This window comes from Cryptomeria japonica, chromosome 10, assembly GCF_030272615.1.
Source record: "Cryptomeria japonica chromosome 10, Sugi_1.0, whole genome shotgun sequence".
Taxonomy (NCBI): domain Eukaryota; kingdom Viridiplantae; phylum Streptophyta; class Pinopsida; order Cupressales; family Cupressaceae; genus Cryptomeria; species Cryptomeria japonica.
In genome coordinates, this window is record NC_081414.1 from 391,523,159 (window position 1) to 391,534,440 (window position 11,282).

Here is an 11,282-nt window from a genome sequence, read left to right on the forward strand (position 1 = left end):
TGTTGATCAAAATTCTGCCTAACCACTACTTAAAGTTGAAACAAATGTCTGGTATTGTACAATCAAGGAAAGATAAAGGATATATTGTCAAGAAAAGATGGGGACTTATGCTTGGTGTTTGTGAGCCATATTGGATGCCCGGGATGCCTTGGAGATCGTAGGACAGCGATGCAATGCCCCGTCCCTCTGCAAAAGTACTGAATATATCTCCCATTTAAGGAAATGCCACAGGGATGTTCTGCAGTACATGGGATGTCAGATTGTGGCAACTGGCAACTATAAAAACATTAAAAGAACTCTTAAATTGCACAGGTTCAATCAAAGGGCAATTAAAGGATATAGTCAGAAAATCATGGGGACAAATACCTGGGGTCTGCGAGCTGTACTAGATGTCCGGGATGCCTTGGGGATGGAGGGGTTAGGATAGAACGACCCACCCATGCCACCCTGCAAAAAGGCTGGAGATGTCTTCCTTTTAGGATATGCCACAGGGATGTCCTGCAATCCATGGATGTCAGGTCAGACCGACTATCATGACTTCCAAAGTAGAAAAAAAAAAAAAAAACCCCTTAAATTGCATGGATTCAAGCAAGGACAAATTAAGGATAGTCAGAAGATGGGGATGCATCGTAGTTGTACTGGATGTTTGTGATGCCTAGGGGATAGAGCTTTGGAGGAACAGGGAATTGGGATGAAACGCCTCCCCTGCAGAAAGACTAGAGATTTCTCCCCTTTGAGGTAATGCCAAGGGGATATCCTGCAGTCTATGCAATGTTAGGTTTTGGGGCCAAACACGATTTTTAAACAATATTAAAAAAAAACTCTTAAATTGCAGAGGTTTAGATACTTTATAATTAAATTTCATGCATAAATTGAAACCATGAAAGGTAGAATGTGAGATGAAAAGAAAATATCTAGTCAAAGGAAAATATTTGACTGAACATTTTTGGAAGCCCTTAGTCTCTGCTGTGGGCTTGGGGAGTAAATTATCTCTTGGTCAAAGCGTAGACAACTTCCTTTAACCCTCTTACTGAACCACTCATTGTGCATCTAGTGTGGGTTTGTTTTCCCAATCTTTCCCTCCAATTTTGGAATAAGTCTTGTTATGAGGCCATTGGCAACTCAAGTGGCCACTTCTTTAAGGTTGATGATACCACTTCATGGATCATTCTACTTTCGTATGCATTTTGATCGATATTGACATCTCCATGCCTCTTCTTGGGGATGTGGTTCTAACTGTTGGGAATAGGCCATGGACTTAATCGTTTGATTATAAGGGCTTCCCCTTTCGATGTTGTCAATGCTTCTCAATTGGTCACTTGGCCACAAAATGTTTTTTCTTGCAACGTAAAGGCATTGCTACTTGGTGGAAGGACACTAATGATGATCACTTGACTGTCTAGACTTCCAATTCTTCTTCTGATGAATCCTAGGATGGTGATGACCTCTTCATGCCCTTTGGTCCTTGTTGGAGAACCTCCCACCTGGTGTGTGCATCCTACTCTGCTTGCTGCCTCTATTCAGCTCCAGCCTTTGGAGGATGCGCCTCCTCTTCCACCTTCTACCCCATGTATTGACAAACACTCTATGGGGGTTTCCTTGCATGCTTCCCCTTGTAATGGTGTTCTAGATGATAGCATTGCTTGGATTGCTGTTGGTCAATGGAGGAGAGGTCCTTCTTTCTCCTCTTACCAAACTCTTGATGTGGGTTGTTTGTAATTTGTTACTGGTTTGTTCATGGCCTAAGTAGTTCTCTAAGTGGTCGTAAATGGCCTATGTGATGTTGTAAGTGGCCTGTTTTTTAGCCTATGTTTTTTTCGCCTTTAGGGTTTTTTATTGTAAAGGGATGGTACCCTTGTTTGTTGCTTAAATAAATAAAAAGCAAACCATTAAGACTGAAAGTCTATATTTTAAAAAAATGATCTGGATAGCAAAACTATAAGGTCTAAAATCTTCATCAATCAATTTGAACTTTGAGAATAAAATGACATTTCTTTCATAGAAAGGTCAACTCACCAGATTCAATTAGAGGAAACAAGCTCTCAATTAAAAAGTTAAGGGAAAAGTTATTGAAGAAATATTTATCATCGTGCATAATGTTGCTATCACTTTACAAATATAATTAGACCACATGGGAAAGTTGTAGCTCCACTAAACCAATAGAACACCTTCATTAGCCATTAGATAAGAAACATGAAGTTCAAGGGTAATCTTGGGATTCTTCCATGTGGTGGTGAATGCAAGGTTCATGTGATGGTGATTTCGTTGCTTTGCCGAAACACCTCCATGAAGACACCTCAGCAACTCAAAGTATGTTTCATTAACACTTCTACCAAATGATGCAATGGAAACATTGAAATGGAAACATTGAAGAGATTATTGATGAGGTTAGTGCTATAGCGAAAGAAAAAAAAATCCTAGATAATTGAATGAAGAGGTCATCCATATTTCAACCCTATTTTTTTTTTTTGTTTTTGTTTTTGAGAGATGAGGAGAGGGAGCCTACTTTATGGAAATGAAAAATCTTCTCTTGCTCTCTTTACTATTCTTCACCTTGTGGAGTCTCAAATTGCATGCTATGCAATTCACTTGGACATGTTTTATGATTCACTTAATTTGATTTTGAACCTATAATTTAAGATGTTGTGCTTATGCAATCCCAATTCTATATCCATTTCCTCCTTATTTGTAGCCTTTGAAAAGTTCCCCTCCACTTGGATGCTGATTTGACCATGGTGACGACCTTGTTTTGTATTGATATTACAATAACTAGTGTGACCATAGTAGTATTGTGATCATGTGTGCAAGCCAATTTTTATATGTACAAAAACCATCTCTTGGCTTTTTTTACATTTTAAAAAATGGCTATTCTAATTCCAATTTTATAAAGACATGTTTATCTCTCATTTAAGCTCTTTCCTTCTTCTTTTGGGAATCTTCTTTGCAATTTTAAGTTCTCTCCCTAATCATTCAATTTAATGGCAATTGCTTTCATTAATCTCCGTAGTTTTTCAAAATCTTTCTAAAGAAATCTTACGAGTCTTTATGTACAACCTTCTACCATTACTCTAGATTTGATACTTGTTTGCTTCTTCTTCTTCCATAATCTAAACTTTATAGCATCCTCTTCTTCCCATAGTGTCTTGAAGAAGTCAATTTCCTACAATTTTTTCATTGATAAAGCACAACAGACCCCTTGAAAAGCTCTATAGGATATATATGCTACACTTACATAAGGATCCACCACTCACACTTCACAATCTAGAGAATACACACTTGGAAACTTTCTAATCGAGGTTGAAATAAGCCAGCAATAGGAATGATTGAGGCAATCTCTCATGTAGAAAGCACTACTCTTTCCCTCATATATAAAATTTTGTCATTAAAATCTTTACAATTTGGTCAATAGTTTGCAATTCTACAACTACCATAAGGGTTGTAATGAGGAAGTGCAAATTCATAGAAAGTTTTATTGAAGAAGAACATTCTACCTTGATTCTTTGGGTTGGTAGTGTGGGTTTTTTAAGGTTAGCTTTGCATTTGTATGATTAGCTCCATGGTTTGTAGTTTGTAGATCCATTGTACCAATTTGGTCACCTCCACGATTCATTAAGTCACCTTTGTGGTTCTTCAAGTCATCTATGTGGTCCTAGGTTAGCTACACATGTCAATTTCTAACCTCAGAGATCACTTCTAGAGTCATCTTCCACAATATTTTGTACTCAACATACATTGAATGTTGAATTAGGAGCAACAATTCTTAGTTATTATTTGATTCCCATCACTTATTAAATTGTATTTGCTTTCAATTATAACTAGTATACTTTGTTATGAAAAAGAGTAGTTAGCTTGTTCAGGTACAATTTATACATTTAAAGATAGAAATATCTATGAACATAACATAGGTGTTAATTTTTCCTTACATTTCAGTAAACCTGCCCTTACTACTTTTTGATACTAGTTACTTGTTCCCTCTCATCCGACCCATCTAATCCTGTCCCCCCTCCTACAATGTAGCATCCTTTTACCCTTCCTATGTTAAACGAATTTGTAGGTTCCTCTCCCCATCCTTCCAAGTATATCATGTTCTCCAATTCTATTGTCACCCCTTTTTAAAATAAATTATCTTTGAAACAGGGGCTGCTATGAAATTAAACGTGGAAAATTTATTTATTTTTATAGAATCTAGATCTACCTAAAAATAATTGAAATAAAACAACTACATTAAGCATCCTTTATTCAATTTTTCAAATTGGGCAATAAAGTTTACAAAACATTAAATCAGGTCATCTTAAATCAATAGATCAACCTCTACACATAGTTGCTATGCCAAAAAAATTCTCCTAAAAACTGCAGTTGACTTCATCGAAAAATAAGTGACTAATTTGCAAATAAAATCTTACAAAATATTTTTCAAAAATAGTTGCACCTAAAATCTCAGTAGTGGCTTAGAACTTCATCAATTGTTTGTTGTCTTTGTAATCAACTAAGACAACTTCAACATCAACTACGATTTGATAATAGTGAGTCAACTTCATCAATATTATATATTTTTATCATCTCTTATCCTAAAACTCTCCACAAATTAGACATCAAAATTTCCTCAATAACTTTACATCCAATTTGTATCTTTTCTCATCCCCTACGTGAATATATGCTTAACAACCAAACACTTTCAAGTATGCCGCTATTTGTTTTCTCTCATACCAAGCTTCGTAGAATGTTTTATTTGTTACCACAATAATTGAGCTATTATTCATTATATAAATAATAGTGTTAACTATTTCAACTTAAAACATTTTGCCCCCACTTTTTTCCTCTAGCATGCTTCTTGAAAATTATTTCGCTCCTTGGTCTTGGTGGCCATTCCATTTCGATGTAGTGGATAAGGTGCTATTAACTATCTCTTGATTCCATTTTTTGTACAAAATTCATTAAATCATTTTAGAGGAAATTTATCTTCTTTATTTGTCGTATCTTCTATTTTCTTTTTTAAACACATCCTTTAAAAAATTGAATGCTTCAAAGGCATCACTCAAGATTAAGAAAAATTGATTTGTATTTAGTAAAGTCATCAATGAATGCAATCATATACTGCTTCATACCCTCTGATTACCTTGGACATAAGACCACACAAATCTAAATGAATAAGTTTCAATGACTAATTTTAGATGAAAGGGAGTTGAAGCCAAATGAAAGCATGGGAGAGAGAGAGGAGAATCAACGCTAAAAACGGTGAGAGTAAGCACAATAAATAATTGGGATGAGAAGGTACAGGATAGAAATTGGAAGAAGAGAAATTTGCATGGAGAATTGAGTGGGAAATGTGATTTCTGATTTGTCAAAAGATAGAAGATTGGCGCAGGGGTATCTAGGCAATCACCTGATTTAATTTCTTTAGATGCTCTCATAGAGAGATAAATCTGATTGTAGTTTACATTAAAGTATTTATTGCTAGGAATGGCAGAGTGTGTGCAAGTTGTAGCAAATATGAATTTATGTTTTGAAGGTAAAATAAAGAAATTAGAAACTGTCTTTCAAATCATATATTTGAGTTTTGTTTAAGGTTTGATTGCTGCATCAAAGACAGTCTGAAAAGACTGTTTTTGAGTAGTTCTTTGATATCTTTGATATAATAATCATCTTTCTTTCTTGTCTTTTATCATAGATAGTGCAAATTTAATCTCTTTTTCGACAAGTTATCCAAATTTCATTATATTATATTTTAGTAGTATTGAGTGATATGTATATCAACAATTTTTACTTTTCCTTATCTAGTGTCTATATCCAATTTTCTTTTTTCACAAACTTCAAGTATTTTATTGTCACCAAATCTTACTCCAATTTATAAAATTTCATCAATATTTGAAGATGCTTCTTTACAATTTATCATACGACTAGAAAAGCTTGGATCCAAATAACATACCTCATCCCTAATGGTTTCAATTTCATTGCATAAAAGAGAGTAGTGCAATGGGTTTTCATCTTTTGATTGTTTTGAGACCATTTCTATTCTTTGAGCTTTCTTGTACACAATTCACTTTTCTTCTTATATTTAAAATTTTGAGCATGTAACCTCTCTATGTGAACACTACATTGGTTAGGTTACTACATTGAATTTGCCAACTCTTGCGAAACCAAGACCTCTACTTTGTCTTCTTGCTACAACTAACCAAAACTTTGATATGAGTTCCCCATTTTTTCCTTGTGGAAACAATTACTTTCTTTAATGTAGGAGCATTTGGGTTCACGAGCAATCTTGTCACCTAATTTTATTTTATTTTAGTTTTCCTCATTTTTGTTATATTGTGTTGGTTGTTGATGATTTATTTTAGGAGATATATTTTCAGAGTGAGTTTGGTCAATTTCAAAGCTTCATTTTGTAGAAGAGAAAAAAAAGCATATTTTTAGATATAATTTGCTGAAAATTTGAGAAAAATGAACAAGTTTTGAAGAATTTAGAGGTTTGTCTTGAACCATGAACAAAGTTGAAGGTTCGAGGTGTTGGAAATGTTGTCATTGATGTCAAGGGTATATGTAGACATTTAAGTGTTGTCATTGATGCCAAGGCCATTGTGGAAGGAATTTGTTTTCTTAGTTTGATGTGGAACATTGATTTTTATTAAAAAAGCAACGATAATTGGGGCGTCGACCCTTTACATAGTCAGAGTATCAAAAATACAAATGCAACAACAAAACCTCACAATTCAACAACAACCTAGACCCAAATCAAGGAGGGATAGGGACACCCACACCAGGAGGGGTTTGGGGAGAGGGGGAGGGGGCGGGCTTCGCCTGCGATAAACAACAGTCCAGGCAATACTGTCCTTGGGACCATCAAGAGGGTGATCAAAAGGTAAGGTCCCTGCCTGGATACCATCATAAGGTTCAAGAGGAACATTGTTATTGAAGAGGGGGAAAACAACAAAGCAAGATTCAATGGTTATATTCAAATAAATCATTCAAAACATAAAACCAAAACCATTTATACCTTGCTATTTTTACCTTCTTCTTCGGATTGGGCTTGATGAAGTGAAGATGCGCCCTTGTGCTCCACTCGTTTGGATTTTCCCTTCTTGATTGATGCGGATTGCTCTCGAAGATTGCACAACAAAGAGGGATGGAGTGGATAGTGAATGCTCAAAGGATAGATGTGGATGCCATGGATGCTAATTGGATATTTGACTATAGTGGTGATGCTCTTGATGGATTGCTAAGGCTATGTGGATAGCATAAGATTGCACAAATTGGAGATGAAAAATGAAGGGGAGGAGACCCCAATTTATAGATTGAAAGAGGGAGGAATGGACGGTCAAGATTGAAGATGGATTAAGGGTGGAGATTGAAGGATAGGAAGCACATGGATTGAGGGGAAATGAGAGGACAAGGTGTGGAGACCAAGAGATTTTCCATAAAGGCATTTCTTGTCTCCACACTCCACAATGTTCATAGGGAAGATATCCCAAGTACATTGAGAAGACAAGAAGGAATTAAAAATTCCTTGGCGGATGAACAAGAGAATTAAAAATTCTCAAATAATGAAGTACATGGGGAAAGTGAATGAGAAAAGGAGTTTAAAATTCCTTAGGAAGATGAGAGGCATGAGAGAGTGAAATTTTAAATTCCTTGAAATGACCCAATTAGGTGCATTCAAGGTTGGAAGGTGAGGAGGGGACAAGTGGACATAGCCATTTATGGCTATTGGTTGACTTGGTGGCTAATCATGGAGATTAGCCACTAGAAAATGATTAAGGAGTTGATTAGATAGGTTAATGAGAGATTAGGAGACAAGTGGAATTTGTCGGAGGATTTGACAAGAGGAGAGAGAATGAGTGGAGGAATTAAAAATTCAAAAATGATGTTAAGCGGGCTTCTAGAAGAATTACTTAGGCTAATGAAGAATTTGGGAAAGTGATTTGTAGGAATCACATGACTAAGTTAATTAATTGGCATTAATTAACTAAAAGGGGATTTAGAAGAATTAATTAATTTAAGGACCTTAGAAGAATGGAGAATAATTAATTTATTAAATAAATCAATTATTTGGACTATAGTGACATGATTAATTAAATTAAATTTAATTCATTTTGAGAGGAATAAATGTATCATAATTAAATCAATTAATTATGTAGAAAGGATAAAATTAATTAAATATTTAATTTAATTAATTTTGGGCATCTATATTTTGCCCCTCTTTTACGCAGCGAAAAAATTGGTGATGGGTAAAAGATAGAAAAAGGATGCCCCGGTGTGAAGATGCGGGTGGCATATGCCCCCTCGAGAATTTAACTAGGAATTTTGAAAAAAAAATCGGGAAAATTCTCGAAAATGAGAAAAATGAGAGAAGAAATGAAGAAAAGGGGAGAGGGGAAAAGAAAAATAATGATGGAAGAAGAAAATGAGTGAGTTAACAGAAGGACAAGAAAATCGAGCTATGGGGCGCCAACGTTGAAGGGGTTAAGGGGGTTAGACGCCAGTGCTTGCAGTCTAACACACGTGCAGGCGTAGATCGAGCTAAAAGAGGACAGAAGGGGGTAGAGACTATGGTTCAACGTCTCCGCCTGTGGCGTGACGCATGCGCCGCGATTTCAACACCTCTGCTGAAGGGGAATCAATGTTTCCGCTGGGGAAGCAAAGGGGGGAAAAAAGAAGGCCATGAAGAAAAGGAAATGGGTTCAAGGGGCACATACGTGACCCAGGGAAAGCATTGAATAGGAAATAGATTAGCATAGGCTAGAATAGGGTAAGGTATAAAGGAATTATGAAGGCTAACGAAGTGAATTGGCTAGATGCAGGCGGATGAGGGACCACTTACCTCGCGAGAGTATTGGCCTTCGACCATGAGGCTATACAGGTGGCTTCAATCAGACGAGAGTGAGATCTTGAGCATGGTGGGTTTAGGTTTCGTCGGGAGATAGTCCATGATTGGGCTCATACAACTATGATGACCGCACTGGTGGAGCGGTGGGACAACAGGACCTGGACCTTCCATCTTCCTACTGGAGAGGCCACCATCACACTGCTCGATGTATGGAGGATCTTGAAGATCCCCATTCGATGCGTCATCCCCGAGTACAGGTTGGATGGAGGGGAGTACTATCTGCGGTAGGTGTGTGAGTATGATGCGTTGCCGATGGAGGGGACGCAGATGCACTTAGGCCGAGCTATGCAGATTCAACACATCCCACAGCTTGTACTATTCATTTGTGGGTTGATTAGCGGATGCATGATGCTATATCTGAGCGGGCATGGGTTTTCTATCGGATGTACTAGATGTGTTTATTATATGGTAGAGGATTGTGTGACATACTGTTGGGGTGCAGTGATGCGGGGACAATTGTACAATGATATGCATTTGTGTTTATACTGGGATTACCGAAATCTTGACACAGGTATCACACTGCTCCACATTTAGGCATGGGAGCACATTGCAGTAGCGCGGTTGGTAGGTCGGCAGGAGAGGCGGTGGCGATTCCCATACGTCGACAAATACAGAGGCCTGTTGCACTATCACTGTTTGGGGGCCATGTAGTTTTGGAGGCACACTTTTGATGAGATGACGTTCTTTTGTTGGCACCCATTCATGGATTGTGAGAGGTGGAGGGAGGACTGGCAGCTAGCATTTGTGCAGATTGAGTGTTGGCTTTTCTTCCGATCAGTTTATGTCATTGAGAACTACGCTTCACACCGGGGCATGCAACAATTCGGTCGTGTGCAGGATATAGTAGGATATGAGAGGATGTACCCACGGATTACTCAAGAGGTCGGGATATTGGGACACGTAGTCGAGCCACTAGAGGTCCAGAACAATTGGGAGATTGTGGAGATGATTTCCTGGGATGAGCGATACTAGGTGGGTGAGGATCCAGGGTGCATAGAGGCATATACGCATTGGTGGGAGGTAGATAGGCCGGTTCAACTTAGCATTCCTAGAATTCTTGAGGCAGATGAGCTAGGACCATCAATTGATGAGGTCATGGTTGGAGATGAGGATGGGCCGATGGACAGGGTCGCAAGAGGAGGGGGTCAAAGACGGGGAGGAGGAGGAGGGAGAGGACAGGCTGCACAGAGAGGGAGGGGGAGACAACAGGTGCCTCGTGATGAGGTACCACTATAGGTAGAGTCACCAGCAGTGCAGATTTGACAAGTACCTGGGGAGGGAGAGGGTGGTGATGCACAACCTATGGACATCCCAGGGGCGCAGGGACAAGAGGAGGGGGCTAGATAGGGATAGGTACATGCGGGAAGGGTTTCCCAAACAGAGTATGACCGATTTGTCTAGGAGAGGGATGGATCTAGGGATAGGGAGAGGGAGAGGAGATTGGAGGTCGAGCTAGAGGCTAGGGATGGTGCTCGAGGGAGGACAGGGAGTCAGAAGGAGGAGCTAGTAGTGGAACGGGCGAGAGAAGCTATTCTGCAGTCCGAGGTGGATCGACTGACCATGGAGGCAGATGATTTGAAAAATACCTTAGAGGCGACCCGAGCGGAGGTGGTAGCTTTGAGGCAAGAGAGAGATGAGACCAACCAGCTCCTAGATGAGGCGAGGAGTGGGGAGGCCATCAGCCAAATGAGGGAAGAGTTACAGAGGACATATGAGGAGATGACCACACTTCGTTCCCGACTTAGCAGGGAAGAGGCGGATATAGTAAGACTGCGGGGGGAGTGGGATGTGGCTCATCAGCTACTGGAGCCCATAGGGTTAGCACAGGTGTACACAGATCTCACCAGTCAGCAACGGAGGGAAGAGAGTTTGGGTCGGGAGGTGGCCTATTACAGGAGATTGTACCATGGGTTAGTGTCGACAGATCAATGGGCTGCATCATACATAGAGAGCACTCGATCCCATAGGACCCACAACGAGCAGTAAGGAGGATCAGTAGTGATGAGGCCACCTCGAGGCCGTGGGGTAGGATCATCTGGGGGAGCAAGTAGAGGAGGTGGGGGTGAGGAGATAGAGAGAGTGTGATAGCCCTCACGAGATGTACGTGACACTTGATTATTTTGACCCTTCGAGGAGGACATGCTATTGTACTATGATTGACACATTCATTCATTTTATATATATATATGAGATGCGTTTTGGCGGCATATATGCATGTATGGATTATATTATGGACTTTGATTATTGTTTTTTGATGTGATGGATGATGATGTTATGATTATGATTTTATGTTATGATGATGCATCTGATGGATATTATGTGTCTTATTTGTGATGCGGGATGGATGATTCTATATGTATGCATAGACTATTTATGATGTGGCTAACATGTTTGTGGATGC